This window comes from Saccopteryx leptura, chromosome 2, assembly GCF_036850995.1.
Source record: "Saccopteryx leptura isolate mSacLep1 chromosome 2, mSacLep1_pri_phased_curated, whole genome shotgun sequence".
NCBI lineage: Eukaryota > Metazoa > Chordata > Mammalia > Chiroptera > Emballonuridae > Saccopteryx > Saccopteryx leptura.
Window position 1 is genome coordinate 133,748,347 of NC_089504.1, and position 18,301 is coordinate 133,766,647.

At 51.3% G+C, this 18,301-nt stretch overlaps 1 protein-coding gene across 1 annotated transcript in view; it reads left to right on the forward strand.

Moving 5' to 3' along the window:
• The first annotated feature begins 320 nt into the window (after positions 1-320).
• Positions 321-18,301, forward strand: part of VDR (vitamin D receptor) — a 58,052-nt gene continuing 40,071 nt past the window's right edge. The window contains exons 1-2 of the mRNA XM_066368848.1: positions 321-434; positions 11,747-11,869. The gene's annotated coding sequence lies outside the window, so the exon portion shown is untranslated. The remainder of the gene's footprint in view (positions 435-11,746; positions 11,870-18,301) is intronic.

Here is an 18,301-nt window from a genome sequence, read left to right on the forward strand (position 1 = left end):
GGTGGGGGTGACGCACCTGAAGAGACGTCGCAGCAGGCTGGGTAGAACCAACAGCAGCAAGGAATGGGGGGACAAATCGCAGAGGGTCGCAGGCAGAAGCGTTCATCTACACACACATAAACATCGAAAACTCTCACGCACGGAGGACAGGAGCATGCTTTGCTCTGTGGACCGCAGTCGTGGAGGGCTACACCGGGCAGAGTCTCACAAACCACAGTGCAGTGGTTGATTCCAAGTCCAAGATGGTTGCAGCACGGATGGAGCTCTCGGCAAGCTAGAACTGGACCTGTGGGCGGGGCCTAGGGCGGGGCGGGTCTGTGGGCGGAGCCCCGTGGGGGCGGGGCCAGGTGCCGGGCTGTCTCTGCTTGTCAAAAGGCAGCAGCCGCTCCGGAGGCGCCGGGAGCGCCGAGCTTCGCGCCCACCCGCCAGACCAGGTGCGGACCCGGGAGCGGCGGGGAATGGGGTCCGAGGATCGGAAGTAGACCCGGGGTGGTGGCGTTGGGGATACCAGGCCGGAGAGCCCAGGTGCAAGCACTAGTGTCTAAGTCTCAGGGGCAAACTTGGCGACTAAGATCCGGGCTGTCGTGCCATGAGGCTGGGGCACTGAGAGGACAGTGTGGTCCGAGAAAGAGCAGAAGTTCGTGCCAGGCTAGCAAGGAAGCAGGGACGTCTTCGGTGTTCAAGCAGCTTAACTCAGAAATGCTCTGCTAGCACAGTGCTAAGCACTTGGGCAACAAGAAGCATTTGCTTCCTTCCTCTGTCCGGGCACCTTGGCATGGAGTGGAGGAATAAAGGCGGAGACTGGCAGCTGATGGTGCTAAGGTCTCTTGGGAGTGGAGTGTGTGTAGTCTTATTATCTTGTAGGACCCAGGTATGGTCACCTGTCTTGGTGGAGCTGGATCTTTTAAGCAGAGTTATTTTTCTTTTCTTGACTTTTTTTTTTTTATTTTAAACCACCAATGATTTTAGACGTAGTTGACCCAAGGACACTAAATTTATTTTTCAAGAGATGTCCATACATGTCCAGCAGAACTCAGGGGCAAGCGTCTAATAGAGGAGGGGGCTCTGGGGGTGGTTTCTGTGTGGGCAGTTAGGAGCAGCGGCTGAGCAGGATTCAGGAGAAGTATCTAGGAGGAAACATGTGGTCTCAAGGGAGCAGTGGACACTGCCCACCTCCCCCATGGGCCACGGAGGCTGAGGCCCAGGCTGCCTGGGCTGGGAGAGCCCTCGGTCTCTGAGCCCAAGCCCTTCCCGCATCTCCTCCTCCTTCTTCTCCTCCTCTTCCTCCTCCTCCGTGTGGTGAGTGAGTCAGCCTCCTGTCTGGGCTCAGTTGCAGCCAGAAGGGCCAGAGCCCAGGCAAGCAGTTGGGCAAGCATTTTCGGAGCATTGCTGGAGCTCTCCTGGGCAGAGTTCAGCTCTGCTCCAGCTCCCTGCTGGAAGGCTGTCTTCCTCATGGCCAGTGGCGGCCACTCCTGTAGGAAACACCCAACACAGCAATGATTACGGGATGGCTATGATATGATTCCAGAAGGGATTGACAGGGAAAGGATTATGACCTTGTGGTAAATCCATATCTCTTCTAGGATCAGGAGGTACATCCAAGTACTGCAGACTTTTCCAGCCCCTCATTCCATTTCTGCCTACTGATCTGATTAGCTGCCCACCTCAGTTAATGAGGTGGGTGTGCACAAGACAACTGGAAGGTTCTGGGACTAGGGAAGCCATGATGTTGGCAAAGAAGGTTTTAAGTTAGGTTGGGAAGTGGGGGTGGTTTGCTGAGGCAGAAATGAATTATCTGGACACTGGAGCCTCAACTCTATGAACCAAAAGTGTTGTATAGTGGAGGGCTTTCTTAATCCATGCCTTGTCCAAGTGTTGGAAGGGATTGTGGGTCCTTCCTGAATGGTGTCAGGACCTGCATGCAGTCAGACCTGGAGGTAATAAGACTGTAAAAATTTCTCTGGCTGCTGTTTTGGGTGCTTCATTCCTTGAGCACAAACAGAGGCCCCAGAGCCCATTGCCCCTCACTCATCTGGCCTTTCTGGACCCATGTGAGAAGATTCCACAACCAGACTGGGGCTGTGGAGCTGACTCAAGCTACAAAAAGCTGGGGAATTCGCAGTCTGTACTCTGGCTGGTCCTATGGCTTCTGTTTGTCTGGTCCCTCATAGCCACAACTTACCTTTCCATGGTAAAGGATAAGAAAAGAGGGGAGAGAAAAACGATAAGGAAAGAGGAGAGTGGGGTAAGGAGGGAAGGAAAGGAAAAGAGTTAGGAAGTTTTCCTGACCCCTCACAGCTCTTCAGCCAAGACTTTATATATAAGTATTGTGAAAGATCTGACGCTGTTCGGGGTGCACTGGTTGTTGGTGTTTAGAGTTTCTCAGTCTTGTTCCCCTATTCAACCTCAGGACTGATATCCTTTTGGGACCAAATCCCAGAGGAAGCACCGAGAGGGCCTCCAGGACCCCCAGCCCTCACTCCCAGAGCAGCTAGTGTCTGAAGCCAGTGTGTTCCATGTTTGGAGAAAGGCCTGGGACTCAGTGGACCAGATCAAATGGTTATCCAAAACAGGAGAAGGCATTCCAGTTGTTCAGTTCTTTACCCCACATCGTAAGGAAGCCATGACCATTCTGGCCGAGATCTGCCTCTGCTAGGAACTTGCTGTTTCCAACATGTAGCAGTGGGTTCTAGTGGCCAGAGAGCCCGAGTCAGGAGTTATGATGGCATTCTGGTTTGTTACTGGACAGGATGAAGCATAGGACTTCAGGTTTTTATTTGTCACTGCTGCAAGTCTGTTTTAGATGCAGGTAGAGACAAGTAAGGAAATGTCAGGATTTGATTCAGAGCCCCTTATATGCCCAGCATGGTGCCAGGCCCTCTGAGAGGGGAGAGAAAGCAGAACCTACCAGACCAGGCCTTCTTCTGGAATGGTCTGAGTCCAGGATGGGCAGCCCTCTCGCCACTACTCTCCAGTTCTGAGGGGATCCAGCTGGGCAGAAGCAGCCTGGCTGCTGCTCTGGACCCCCAGGGCCTCACTTCTAGTTTGGCTTTTCTCTGATTCCCCCTTGACCATCCTGTGGCAGTGCCTCCTAGACGTGCTAGGGAGTGACCGTGTAGTGCATTGTCCAAACTGGGAGACTGTTGAGTGAAAGGAGGTGCTGTTACTAGTTATGTCGGGACAATAAACCAAAATTGTCATTCTAGTGAACATCACTGGAGACCTAGTGGAGGTCACAGAGGTGAAGATGGGTGGGAATGCGCTTAATGAGGAAGAGAAAATGGGGGTGGTGCTTAATGAGGAGGGACATATGGAGTAGCTTAATTCTGAGGGCAGCCTCAGCCTCCCTCTCCCATCCCAGCCTGACCCTTGTGTTAGCAGCCAACTCAACTCACCTCTCTGAGGGCAGCACTGCTTCCCGCCACCCTCTCCCAGGACCCAGCCTGCCGCTCATCCTGGTGGCTTCCTTTCACCCTTGACTTGTGACCAGCTTCACCTTCGGTTTTCCTGCCAGACCTCTACTTCAGACAGGGACAGGAAGGCCTGCCAGTTCCCCTTCACCTGCCCCTGCGGGAATCGGATTTATAAGAGCCAAGACTCAGCCCCATGCTTCCTCTTCCTCTTCCCCATTTCTGCTTCCCAGATCCCTGGGAACCGCACCATTCCATGGGAAAGTCCAGCTCTAAATCAGGTAAACAGGCAAGAAGGGAAGGGTCGTCAAACCTTGCCCGTGTGGAGAAAGGGCACAGGTCACTTGTAATCAGGTTCCGGGGAAATGGTAAGCAAAGTGTAAGCCAGAGTCAGAGAGAAGCTGTGTAGCAGGAATGGAGTCAGCTCCTTGGCCACTGGAGTTTGACTCTCTGGTCCAGTGTGACTATTGGGGAAATGGTCCAGGGTGGGGACAGGCTGTTCTTGCTCAACCCAAGCCATATGCGTTGGTGGCAGTGACTGCATCTTGCCCTGGTGACATGTGGAAAAGAAACTGCCCTCCCTGCTGTGTCCTTGGTCGTTGTGGTTCAGATGTTCAGGGTGAGCCCCCTGGAGAGTCCCCAGGGGAGTTGGAGGGATTGGGGCACAGTGCAGAGGGGTGGAGCATCCTTGATGACAGCAGTGATTCTATCTACCCTGGCAGGAAGGAAGTCATTGTCATCACCGACAAATGACAAGGGCAGGTGAAGACTTCTTGGGAAGTCCCACCCTTTGAAGTGACTTATGGGGAGGTGGGAAGAGGAGAGAGCCCCCTGGGCCGGCAGGGGGAGGATGCAGGGCTGGGCAGTAGATGGCAGGAGAGGTGAATGGCAGGAGTGAGAGGCAGAGCAGTAGGCTTCTGAGTGTGTGTCTGAGTGTGTGTCATGCCTTTGCAAACCTGCCCTGCAGGTCCTGTGCCAAAGAATAGACCAAGCAGTGTTCCCAGAACCAGATGCCACACAAAGTCCCCATTCTGCACAGGGGAGAGTCGTGATCCTGAGCAGGGCGTGGGCAGCTGCACCAGCGGGAAAGTGGAGTTTGGGCAGGACCCAGCAGCCAGTTCCTGGGAAGCTGCTGCCTCTCACTGGCCTGACAGCAGGTTGAAGCTCTGAGGTGTTATACAAGGTGTGACATTCAAGGCACTGTGGGGCACCCATGCGGCCTAAGGCTTTGCTGGTAACACATCCAGTGTGTGCCACCTGCTGGCACTGGAACTGTAGCTCCAGGAACAGCTATTCACTGAGCACTCAGAGCAGTTGTAGCAGGTGCTGTGCTAGGTATGTGGTGTGCACAGTCTCCCGGGCCTGCTACAACCTTGTGAGAGAGAACCACTGTTGTGATCTTTTTACAAATGGGCAGTGGAGTCTCAGTGAGGTTGAGAAACGTGCCAAGGTGACACAGCTGGTGATTGTGAGTGTCAGGACTCACACTTGGGTTTGTCTTAACCCCTTGGAGCCATACCACCGCTGCATTTATGGATAGCCACAGGGCATTCAGGGTCATGCCATGCACAGAATAGGCCTATACTAAATGTTTGTGCACAGCAGGGCTAGATTCACTAACTAGTTTGAACAAGCTGACCTCGGAACAAGCTTGGCTTGCCCAAAGGTTACTCTGGGGACAGTGGCCTCTCAGAAGGAGGCTCCCTGTGCCAGCACCCTCGGGCCTCCATGCCTCTCGAGCAGTCCTGGGTACATTTCTTGGATAAAAATAGCTGACAAGAACTAGAGAGAGAGAGCTCTGAGCAGAGTGGTTGCAGGGGAGCAAATAAGACTTGAATGGTCTGGAAGGCAAGTAAGAAATACTTTCAATTTCAAACAAGCCACTTAATTGATAATCTTCTATGAGCTAAATATACCAAGAAAGAAAAGGCCATTGTCCCATTGTCACCTGGGAGCTATTCTCACCTTGTTTACCTCTTCCTCTCCTGGCTATCCCTTAAGGAATTCTCTGGAACCTAGCCCACCTGGAGGGAGAAGTGGACTCTCCCTTCACCTGCTAGCCTCTGCTAGGCCTTGTGCTCATCATTTCGCTTGTCTCCTTCCATCATCACAGCTCCTCCTTGGAGTACGTTACTGTTATTACCTCCAGCCTACATATGGGGAAAACCAGGTTTAAAGAAATGCAGTAACCTGCTCATGGCTGCAGAATTAACCTGTGACCACTGCTCTGCAATGCTAGCTGGTGCTGGGCCAGGCCTTACAAACCACTCTAAGTGCCAGAGCCCAGACACAGAGGTCTGGAGAAGGAGGAGAAAATGCTCAGTACCGACCTCAGCTCTGGTTCCTGGGGTTCCCTGTATATGACTGAGATTTTAGTCAGTGCTGTTGGAAGCTGTGCCAGCTGTGCTGTAGGAAGCTGGTGGGATGGGAGAAACACAGGGTTTGCATTAGACACGCTTGGGGTTCAAATCCTGGCTTGATCACTTTCTAGCTTGTGACCTTGGGCAAGTGTCTTAATCTCTCTGAATCTCAGTTTTCTTATCTGTAAACCGAGGGTTATAATAACTCCCTTGTAGATTTATGTGTGAGGATTGAAGACAGTGTAAATCAAGTACCTGGCATGAAAAAGCCCTTGAAAAGCATGGGCAGACAGTCATTCAGTAGATATAAGTCGAGGGCCCACTGTATGCTAAGCACTATTCAAGACACTGGGAATTAAAGAGTGAAAAGAAAAAACTCTTATAACTGTTTTTTAAATGTACTAGACCAGAAACTCATCATTGTGAGAGGTCCCTTAGAATCCAGGAATGGCTGTCTTGGCTAAACTCAGATTCAGGAATTGATTTCTCTTTCTGTCATCCATTAGCTGATGAGCTTGGGAAAGTTATTTAGTTTCTCAGAATCTTCAATTCTTCTTGTTTATTTTTTTAACTGTGCAATATATCATACATACATGAGTATATAATATGCTTCTATATGGACCAAAGAATAATATAATAATATATCCTGTTCCCAACACCTAAGTTCAGAATGGAACATTTACAGTACCTTAAAAGCCCCCTTTCCCTGTCCATTTGCACCCCCTTCCTCACTCTTTACCTCATAGCAACTAATATTTTGAACTTTGGTTAACTACTTCCTTGCTTTTCTTTCTAAGTTATCATCTATCTATGTTTTATAAAACAATATGTTTAGTTCTACCTGTCTTTGGAGTTTACATGCATTATGTCCTCTGTGGTTTTTTTTGCTCAATATCATCTTTCTGAGCTTCATCCATGTTGATACACACAACTGTAGCTCATTAGTTTTCACCAGGGTGTAGCATCCCATTGTGAGAATACATTTGTATGTCTTCCCTCTTGTTGATGGACTTTTGGGGTGTTCCCACTTGGGTGCTATTATGATGAAAGAATACTGCTGAGAATACATTGCTTGTCTCCTGACGCATGTGTAGGCATTCTCTAGGGCACATGCCTAGGAATGGAATTGTTCACATGAAATTCTATGTTTGGCATTGCTCTATAATGCCAAACTGTTTTTCCACAGTGGTTGTACCAAAACAAACAAACAAACAAAAAACACTCCTATAGTAGTGACTAAAAGTTCTCACTGTTTTCCATCCTTTCAATACTTGATACAGATGTCTTTTTTTTTTTAATATATTCATTTTATAGAGGAGAGAGAAAGAAGGGGAGGAGCAGGAAGCATCAACTCCCATATGTGCCTTGGCTGGGCAAGCCTGGGGTTTCAAACTGGCGACCTTATCATTCCAGGTCGACACTTTATCCACTGCGCCACCACAGGTCAGGCCAGACTTCATTTCTAAAAGGTGTACTAGATGAGTTTCTGAAGTCCCTGTCAACTAAATAATTGTATCATCCTCACCTTAAGGACCTGGTTCTGGCTTATGTCTCTGCCTGTCTGATGTGTTGTACTCAGGTGGCCCCAGACATGCCACAGCCTGATTGAGAGAGCCCTGTGCAGGGTCTCAGGGCAGAGTTGAAGCCCTTCTTCACTGGGTTTCCACCAGAAGTGGGTGAGGGATCTCATAACTCCACAGCCTCCCTCACACTTGGTGGTCTGTTCCATTTACCCAAGAGTCTGGTGTCAGTGCTGAGCACATACTAGGTGCTCAGTTAATACTCACTGGATTGCATTTTTTCAAATGCATTGAGAGGGATGTATATTTTCCCTAAGCATCAATTTTGTGAATAGGACATGGAAGTAACAGAACCACGTGTGGGCTAGCTAATCAAAGCGTGTGGGGCTGGGGATGGTGATGGGATTTATGTTTGTCCAGGGTTTCTTGATCATTTCAAGGCTCCAGGTGAGATAAACCAAAGTTTAATAGTCTCCACTGACTGATTGTTCAGAGACTGGCCTTGTTCTTTGACCGTCTAGCTTGTTCAATCTGAGATGCAGGGAGTGGCTGGAGGATAGGGATGGGTGGATATCAGAGGCAGTGCCATGTGGACGGAGCAGAGTGCCCACAGATAACCCCTTTTCCTTCCAAGGGTTAAACACTGTTCCTGGCGGTGCTGGGTTTAAGAGGCGTTAGATATACCCAGTGTCCTAGCAGCCAAGCTGTCCACTCACGGGACAGAAGAATGTGGCTGGCTGGGCAGTTGCATGTGCCACCCCAGTCCACAATCCTGTGATTACTCATCTAGTCTGTGCCTGTCAGCTCCAGGGCAAGGGAGCACCTCTACTCGGGGCCTCATCTTGGTCACCAGGCTCATGCTGGGCTCAGTGGCAGGACCCCACCACCTCTTCAGCCATCCCTCACTCCCAACACTGTCCTAGTGTCTCTCTCTGTATCAACCTTTGACCCTCATGAAATTTGTATATCATATAGTAGCTGACGGTCATAATAAAATAATGATGATTCTAACTACATTCTAGACACTGTGTTAAATGTTTTCATGCATTTCTCTTTTATGCCTCTCAATAATCTTACGAGGTAGATGGTATTAGTTTCCCCATTTTACAAAAGAGGAAGCTGAAGTTCAAAGAAGTTAAGTGGCTGAATTTCTTGTCCAAAGCCATCGAGCTCCTAAATCAGAACCAGAGCTTACGTTCAGATCTTCCGAAGTCCTGGATGTACGTCCGTTCTTTGCCTACTCACTACCTTTCCGACACAGTGTCCAGTTCAGTGTCCCCCCCCCCCCCCCCCCCCCCCCCGTCTAAGGAGGACTGGAGAAGAGGCAACAGCCGCTGCCAGTGGAGGCGAGTGGGACCGTTCCAGGCTGGCCCCGATGATACTGGAAAACACCTGTGGGGCAAAGTTCTTTGTTCCAAATGGCCCTGAATTTCCTGGCCTCTGCCAGGGGAGGGGAGTTACTTCTGTCCAGCCTATTTGGCAAGCACACCAGCATCTTGGGTGCCATAATGTTAAGAAGTGGGGGATGGGTTGCCTCAGGTAAAATTCCATTATAATGAACTTCATCTGAGATCTAAACAGCTTTGTTGAAATGAAATTATGTTCACCTGTACACAGTGGAAGAACCCGATTATGCAGTCTGAGACTCTGGAGGTGAAATGGAACTAATGTGCCATTGAGTGTCTCTTAGTGAAGCTCAAGAGCCAGGGACATCCCCAGTTTCTTCTTGAACACTAAGCTCCTGGTCAGGGCAGGGAGAAGAGAGCTTTGTGCTTAACTTCATCTGACAGGGCTGTGATTATCCAACCTCTGCTCTGCTGTGCACCCCTAAGAATAGGTCTAAAACCCATCTGTCAAGTGTCACCAGTCAACACAATACCTAACCCATCACAGAAATGCACAAGAGGTATTTATTGGAATCAAATATGTATTTAGGTAGACTGAGTCCCCTGAGCTAGAAAGGGCATTTGAAAACAATTGCTTCGCTTGGCTGAAACATCTTTTTTTTTTTTTTTTTTTCATCTTTCTGAAGCTGGAAACGGGGAGAGACAGTCAGACAGACTCCCGCATGCGCCCGACCGGGATCCACCCGGCACGCCCACCATGGGGCGACGCTCTGCCCACCAGGGGGCGATGCTCTGCCCATCCTGGGCGTCGCCATATTGCGACCAGAGCCACTCTAGCGCCTGGGGCAGAGGCCACAGAGCCATCCCCAGCGCCCGGGCCATCTTTGCTCCAATGGAGCCTTGGCTGCGGGAGGGGAAGAGAGAGACAGAGAGGAAAGTGCGGCGGAGGGGTGGAGAAGCAAATGGGCGCTTCTCCTGTGTGCCCTGGCCGGGAATCGAACCCGGGTCCTCCGCACGCTAGGCCGACGCTCTACCGCTGAGCCAACCGGCCAGGGCTGAAACATCTTTTTTTAAGAGAGGCAGGGAGAGAGAGAGAGAGAGAGAGAGGGAGAGAGAGAGAGAGAGGAACATCGAGCTGTTCTGTGACTGGGGAATCAAACTGACCACGTCCACACTCCAGGAGGATGCTGCAGCCAACCGAGCTATCGGGCCAGGGCTTTATTGATTTTTAGTCAATAGAGAGGAAGGGAGAAAAAAGGGAAGGGAAACATTTGTTGTTTCACTCAGTCGTGCATTTTTTGGTTGCTCCCGTGTATGCCCTGCCCGGGGATTGAACCCACAAACTTGTTTCGGGACAACGCTCTTAACCGACTGAGCTAACCGACAAGGGTTGCTAAAACATCTTTAAAAAGCTGGACTGCAACTCAGAGGAGTTCTCCCCAGTTACTGAACCAATGGTGCATAATAACAAGCACTCACCTTTACTGAGCAGGTACCTGGTACCGGGCACTAAGCTAAGCACTTTACACGCACTATCCCATTTAATCCTCAGACCTATGAGGTATTTGTTATTTTTCTCATTTTACAGGTGAGGAAACAGAACCTTGGGGAGCCCAGATCATTGGTTCTGTTCACACAATGGAGAGGGAGGGAAGGTGGGGTTCACACCCAGGCAGTCTGTTCTCTTCACCGTGTTTCTGTGACCACAGAGCTCCACTGTCACTGTGGGCTGGTTCTGTGGGGTCGGGCCAGGGGCTGGAGGGATGCAAACCCGGGGGGGGGGGCCAGAGGCACAGCTGGTCTAGGGGGCAGCCCTATCTCAGGCCAGCAGGCTTGCCACCAGAACTATAGCCCAGTGTGGCCAAATTATCTAATATTTTTTAAATAGGAAACTAGACATCTAGATATTTTTTAAAAGTGCATTATCTCTACTTATTAAACAGTGACAACTAATTTAAAAATGTATAATTACTGGTGGTGATTGCGGGGGTGGGGGTGGCAAAGGGAACACATCCTAGTGGGGTTCAGCCAGCAGGCCTCTGGGGCATCCTCTGGTCCTTTCTTTCTTTTTTTTTTTTGTTTTTGTTTTTGTTTTTGTTTTTTACAGAGACAGAGAGAGAATCAGAGAGAGGGATAGACAGGGACAGACAGACAGGAACGGAGAGAGATGAGAAGCATCAATCATTAGTTTTTCGTTGCGCATTGCAACACCTTAATTGTTCATTGATTGCCTTCTCATACGTGCCTTGACAGCGGGCCTTCAGCAGACCAAGTAACCCCTCGCTCGAGCCAGAGACCTTGGGCTCAAGCTGGTGAGCTTTTGCTCAAACCAGATGAGCCCTCGCTCAAGCTGGCGACCTCGGGGTCTTGAACCTGGGTCTTCCACATCCCAGTCCAACGCTCTATCTACTGCGCCACCGCCCGATCAGGCCTTTCTTTCTTTTAACAGGTGTCTTTACATAGAATGGCATCAGCGATCACTGTCCCTGGGTACTTTATAATGCAGAGTGTTATTTTCTCTGGAGAATTAGAGTGAAATCTTTCAGTCTAATGATAGTTTGTAAATGTATCCTCCCCTTTCTTCCTTCCTTCCCATCCAATCTCCCTCCCTCCCTCCCTCCTTCCCTCTTTCCTCCCCACTCTGTTTTCCCAGTCAGTTATTTTCTCATATTTATCAGAAGAAAATTCTTAATAGAGAACTCAAAAGGTGGCTAACAGTCTAATAGTAAGGAAAGGATCTCTAGGTAAAAAAAATAAGAATAAAAAGTAGAATGTGTTGAGGGCTGGGGGCAATGAATGGCACTTCCCAGCAGGTCTGCGCTCGGGCCTCCCGCTGTCAGGACCTCAGCTGTCAGGGAAACCAGGCTCCGTGGCATATTCAGAATGTTTTCCCTCACCCTCTCCACCTGATTCTAGTCCTCCTCCTTCTCTTAAATAGCTGCGAGAATAACAGTAAACTCATCACTAATATTTTTATGGAGTGTTTCAGTTTCTATAATATACTTTAACTATTTCATCTCCGCTAATACAAAGCCCCGTGAGACCGCACATGGTGCAGAGTCCCCTTTCGAGGCTTGGTGAAGCAGCAGGGCTTTCCTCCTCTTCCATAGGTTCTGTAAGAGACCAGCAGGCGTGGAGGATTGAAGCCCCTGGTGCAGGGAGCACCGGGCGCCCTCAGGCCTTCCCTCACCTTCCAGGCCAGCCTCGCTCCTCATCTGGGCCCACAGGTGGAGGTAGGTGGGGCAGCCGCAAATGGAGCCCCTGACTGAGGTCCCCACCTCCCTGAAAATCCCGATCAGGGGGAGTATGGGTGGCCCTGGGAATGCACGTGCAGGCACAGGCCAGCCCACAGTCTGGGCCTTTCCTGGGAAAGGCCCTAAACTGACACTGGGCGGCCAGTGGCCTGCCTTCTCCCAGGCCTTCCCCTGCCGCCTGTCCCCCTGAGCTATTGTTCCCAAAGCTGGGCAGAAAATAGCTCACTAGGGAATTATTTTTGCCTCTGTTAAACTTCAATCCCAGGCTCCCGAAGGGCCTGGCTGTACAGTTGTTTTTCAGGTCAGGGGGAGTTCTGGGAAAAGTAAGGAGGGGAGGGAGCAAAGGGGAAGTGGTGGGTGGAGGGGCTGTCACCTCTCCCCGCAGGGTGGCAATGGGCCACGGCCCCTGGCCTCTTCCCTGCTCATCAGGCTGCCTGACTGGCTGCCACTCCAGCTGACAGAGTGCAGCCCGACCAGCCGGCTGGAGTGCAGTTTCACTCCCAGCTCCTTCTACTGAGCAGGCTCTGAGCTGGTGCATGGGGTCCCTTCCCCTGGAGAGGGAAGGGAAAGAGTTGAGTGAAGGGAGTAGGAAGTCTGTTGCCCCATAAGAGGGCCCAGGTGGGCAGCGAGGGTGGGGGAGGGGGCAGGCAGCGGGCTGTTGAGGAAGCAGAGAGGAGCTCCTCTGAGACCCTGCTGTCTTGCTCCCTAAGGCAGCGCTGAATGCTGCTCTGTGTAGCAAATCTGTGCCATCTTTGCCCCTGGGCACCAAAGAGACACAAGGAAGAGGAAGATGGCCAATGGATAGGGCCGGAGAGGGGGTTTATAGTTTGGAGAGAGTTCACAGATTACCACAAAGGCAGTTATATCATACCACTTGGTGGCCCTGGGGAAGGATTCTCCTGACACATAGGACGTTTTGTCCTGAGACACTGAAAAGAAAGGTTATCTTCTGTCATAGCTGAGGGGAAGGCTGGGCTTGTAATCCACTGGCCAGCAGTGAGTGTGGACACCCTGACTCAGACTGTGGGCTGGCCTGTGCCTGCACGTGTAGGGGACTTCCCACGTGTGTCCATGATGCAAGTTGTTTGTGACCATTGTGCATTTGTAGCTGAAGCCCTTCCTTAGAGCGATTCCTGGAAACGAGGAAGTGACCTTGTTGACCGGGAGAGAGGAGTGGGCCCTGTGGATCTGTGGAATCAGGTTTGGGATTGGTCGGCTGTGTGGTCGCTCAGGTCTCCCTGTGCCCAGCAACCGTGTCTGGTCACCCTTGACAGAGTGATGCATTCAGTAAGGATTGAACTGCTGGTGATGTGTAGCCGAGCTATTCACCAACTTCCTTCTGCCCTGTTGAACCTTTTGTTCTTTCTTTTGATTTTCTCTCAAAGAACATAGTTTTTCCTATTCAGCAGGGCTGTATTTTCCGGAACTCTCTTCTACACCTGTCTTCCAATTCAATTACTGATGGCCCTATTGCCAGGGTGAAGGATGCCCCCCCACGGAGGACGGGGTGGTGGTGCCGGGTATGCAGCCGGGACCTGCCTGTGCTGCTGCAGAGGGGCGCTGCTTTGCTGACCTTGGTTCCCTTTCCAAGTGAGCTGATGGGAGAGGGACCCATTTTCATTTTCTTTTCTTTTTTTTTTTTTGTATTTTTCTGAAGCTGGAAATGGGGAGAGTCAGACAGACTCCCGCATACACCCGACTGGGATCCACCCAGCACGCCCACCAGGGGCGACGCTCTGCCCACCAGGGGGCGATGCTCTGCCGCGACCAGAGCCACTCTAGCGCCTGGGGCAGAGGCCAAGGAGCCATCCCCAGTGCCCGGGCCATCTTTGCTCCAATGGAGCCTTGGCTGCGGGAGGGGAAGAGAGAGACAGAGAGGAAGGAGAGGGGGTGGAGAAGCAAATGGGCACTTCTCCTATGTGCCCTGGCTGGGAATCGAACCCGGGTCCCCGGCACACCAGGCTGACGCTCTACCGCTGAGCCAACCGGCCAGGGCCCCCATTTTCATTTTCTTTACGACACTCAAGGCTGACTCAGGTTGGAGTGAGGATATGAATGGCGTCTGAGAGTCTTTAGTTTCAAAATATTATTACAGTAATTTAAAATTCCTGGTATTCAAGATTCAATGGGTTTACTAAGTACTCAGTAGAAGAAAGAATAAAATACACTTCCTGTAAAAATGGTTGGTTGATTCATCTCTTCCTGGTGCCCTCCCCCCCCCCCCCAGTCATGTGGAGTTAATTTCTGTGCCTCGAATACACTCTTTCCTTTTTGCTGCTTAGCCTTTGCCATGTACTGTCTCCCCGGGACCTCTGTTACCCTTCTTACCACTGCCATGGTAAGCTTTGATCCTTCCTGTCTCAGTCGAGAAGCTGAGGAGTCACCTTCCCTAACAAACCTTCTTTACCTGCCAACACAAAGCCAGGTGCTCTCCTGCCTGCCCCGTTCACACCTGTGCTTACCTGTATCATAGCATGGACTATACTGAATTGTAGTTTCAGTTGATCGCCTCCTGGTAGACTGTACCCTTTAAGAGGGCAAGGTTGTGTGGTACTCGCCACTGTGTCTGTGATTTCTAGTACAAGGCTTGCCACATAGTCAAGCGCTTAAAACCAGGCAGGGGTCACTGTCCACAATAAGGTATCAGAAGCCAGAGCCAATGCCCACCACTCTGGGTCCAAGAAGAAATGCTGTCGCTGCCCTGGCCTTCTGAGGGGGTTCTCGAGAGGAAATCTACACAAAGGATGCTGGAACCTGACAAAACAGAAGCTCTAGAAAAGCTCTCGAGGGGGAGGAGTACTGGTGTCACCGTGGGGGACTGCTCTGGTCTCTAACGTGAGTGGGGACCTCCCTGTTTGGCCTAGACCCTAAAAGTGTCATGAATACATAAGGAGTGCCCACCCCTTACTAATAACCGAGAAGATAGAGAGGATGCCTTTGGGTACCTCAACCCCTATGGGACAGAAGCTGCCTGGTAGGAGTTATCCCAGCCCTGCCCATCTCAGAGGACCCAGGTTCCTGTACTGATTCTGATATAGGCTTCAGAATCGATCCTATAATAAGTGAATGGCCTCCAAAAGCTTCTAAGAGCTCAAGGCAACCAGGAGTCCAGACCTGCTGGGCCAGAGCCAGTGCCAGCCCAGAGTCTAGGTTAGGGGCCACAGCAAGGCCACCCTCGTGCCAGGGCAGCTTCAGCTCTCACTGCCACCTCTGGGTTCCAGCCCCCTGGGACTCTCCCTTTGAGGCACCCCACCATGGCCTCCCCAGTGCTCTACCTTCTGCGGCCTGTGTTGATCAGTGGGAGTGGGGGGGGCACTGCCCTGATGACAGGGGAACATCACGGGATTGCTGAGCTTCAGGCCCCATTAGCAGAAGAACAGATGCGTGACAGATGTAAGACAAGCTCTGGGTGACGTAGGAGGTAGGAGAGAGATGGCACTGGACTAGAGAGGGAAAGGAAGGGTGACGATCACAGGAAGCGCTTGTTATCAGTGACGCCTCAGGAGCCACAGCCTTATCTTCCCTGTAGAGGAAAAGTCCAGATGTGTGACTCAGCTTCTCTGCTTGTTGGAGAGACAGTGGAACGATCCATTTCTCCCCACCCCGAGCAACCAGATTTTTGGAAGCCACAGGCAGTGGGTGGGGCGGTCAGTTTCTTCCCAGTTCAGCAGAAAGGTGGCTCTCTGGGCCATGTTGTTTAGGGTGGAGTGTGTGGGACTGAAAGCAAGCTTCCCGGCTCCACAGCACCTCTCTGGGCCTGTAAGTCTTCTCATTACCTAGGCCCTGAACTCACTGCCTATTGTACCAACAGCAGCTATCGTTCTAATGAGAGCTACAGTGTGCCAGGAGCTGTGCTGAGAGCAACCCGGATATCTTGGTCCCTACAATAGCCCTGTGATCGGGGCACTCTCATGTCTCAGGGATGGAATTTGGGGAAAGCTGGGCAGTGGTCAGGTAGCCCAGGGCGTCAGCTGGCCATGCTGGTTGTGACGTAAGCAAGGGATATGATGCCAAGGACCTCGTGTATCTCAGAGCTGATGGGACCGGGGGGGAGGGCTGGGCACAGGCTGTCACACAGTGCAGGAAAAGTCTGCGTGAGTCAGAGATTGCATTGGTCCCAGAAGAAAGATGAGGAAAAGAAGGCTGGCCAGGGTGGATGTGGGTGGGGTGGGCCTCAACATCATCTGTCTGAGAAGGGTTGGGCTTGGGCCAGGCGGAAGTGGGCTGGGGGATGCTTAGCCTGGGAAGAGGCCCCCAGGGGGCTAAAAACTGGGCTTGGCAATCACTTGGAAAAAAGAAGCAGCTCTCTCCGTTCTTCTGAGGTCACTGGGTTTTTTGGGGGAGAGAAACCCATTTGGCCATCAGCTGCATCAACAATAGCAGGGGTGCAGGTCTCCGCAGAGGAGGACTGGACCCATTCTCCCTGTATTCCTGGTGCTCTACAGGCTGCCTTGCTTTCCATTCCTTGGTCTCCAAGTTACTGGACATGGAGCTTCCCTGTCCCATCAACTTTTGCTTATAGCAGATAACCCAGGGAAGTACCCTCATCCTAGTATCCCAGGAAAGCAGCCTAGAAGAGGGAGAGAGCGGCTGGGCATATTCTACTTCCCTCTAAAATATTCCCTGTCTTGAGTCCTAGTCCAGTTCCTCAGGCCACTGAGGCTGGAGCTGGTCAGGCAGGGTGAGGGGAACCCTCAGCCCCTCTTTCTTTCTCTGTATTGCTTGTAAGGATGGAGTCCATGTTGGGTGGTCCCACTACAGTCAAGGCCTCTTCTGTGGCCACCCACAGATCCCCTCCTCTGAAGAATGAAATTCCCCCACTCCCAGTGGCTTCTCTCCTGCCCTGCTCTCTGTTCCCCGGAAACTGCTCAGGCTGGTGATGAGAAGTCTTGGGATTTGGCCAGGGTGGAGGAGGAGAATCACTCTTCCTTGTGAGGCTTTGGACTAGTGGCTTCCCCTCAGTTTCTTCAGTTGTGAAACCAGAGATATTGGGCTGCAGCTTATGAATGGGCTGATTTCTATGCTTCACTGGCCACTGTCACTGCCCACACTTTCCAGCAGGGCCAGGCAATGGCTGTTACCTGGAGAGCAGTAATCAACCCAGAAATCTTGTTGACAAAGCTCAGGGCAGAGTTTCCATTGGAAAAAAAGCAGCTTGCAAGAATAATTGTTGAAGATAAGAAATGGAAATATATGAAAGTAAGCCATGTATCTCCTGCCCCGTGGCCTGGGGCCTCGTGGGTTCCTGCCTGTGGCTGCTGCTCAGCTCCAAGAAGCTGTCTTGCTCCCAAGAGTGTCATGTCAGGACAGTCGGCCAAGAAAGAGTTCTGGTGAATGGCCTATAGGGTGGGAGTTTGTAGCCTGGTTTCTTGGCAGTATGGGGCATTTATCAGGTTCTCCAAGGTGATGTCTTAAGAAGCACCTTCAGGGCTAAACCCCTCTGTGCAGCTGCTGGATCATCGGCCATTTCCTTTCCCATCATTCAGTCAGTCACTGGATACTTTGGCACACCTTGTGCGTGTCCTTAGTGCTGCAGCCCTGGGGCCAGCCTACCGTGGAAACGGTGGAGCTGAAGATGGAGGGCAAGAAACGGTTTGGGCAAGTTTGGTTTATACAGAACCCTTCTTCTCCCCTTGCCCTCATTTCTGCTCTATTCCTCCTCAGCTTCTGCTAGGAGGTAATGCTGCGATTATTCTGGAAAAAGAATGGGGGTACATGTTGGGGCTAGTGGCGCAGGAAAAAAGGACACCAGCCTAGCTGGCCATGATATTGCAGTGTCTAAGTTACACTAGTATAGAAAGATGACAGATAAAAAGTAAGATGGCTCATGCAGTGTTCCACACTCTACAAGCAGAACCGAAGGGATGTTGAAATGAGAAACAGCCCGGAAAGGGCGTGCGTGCACATGTGCAGCGTGGCTGGCATCCACCCAGGTCAACCTACTCCAGAGAGAGCCCCACGTGTGGTTGATTCTGTGTGTACCAGTGAAGCAGAAGAATTTTCTCCCTTTCTGCTGGGAAATCATTCAGCTTTCCATTTCTTTCTAGAAGGAAGGGGAGCTTTGGAATCAATGTCAACAATTGGAAAGTCCAGTTTTGGTCACTCTAGTCCCAACCTCTGGACGAGAGTCCAGTGAATGTGGTGGAGGTAACCTGAGCCCAGCAGCCCTTTGAGCCTTGTCTTGCCGGGACTCTGCCTGGGACACCCTGCAGCCACCACTCCGTGAGGCTGTCTGGGTTGAGACTGCCGGGGGATGCCCATTTACCGCAAGCCGCTGGTAGATGGGGTGCCTGTTGTGTGAGCCTACAGGCAGCTGTGTAGGAGAGGCAGTGGTTTGGGCTTGGATGACTGGAAGGAAACATGTTATCTATTTCTTGCTAAGGCAAGGTCAGGCCTGGGGTCAAGTTCAGG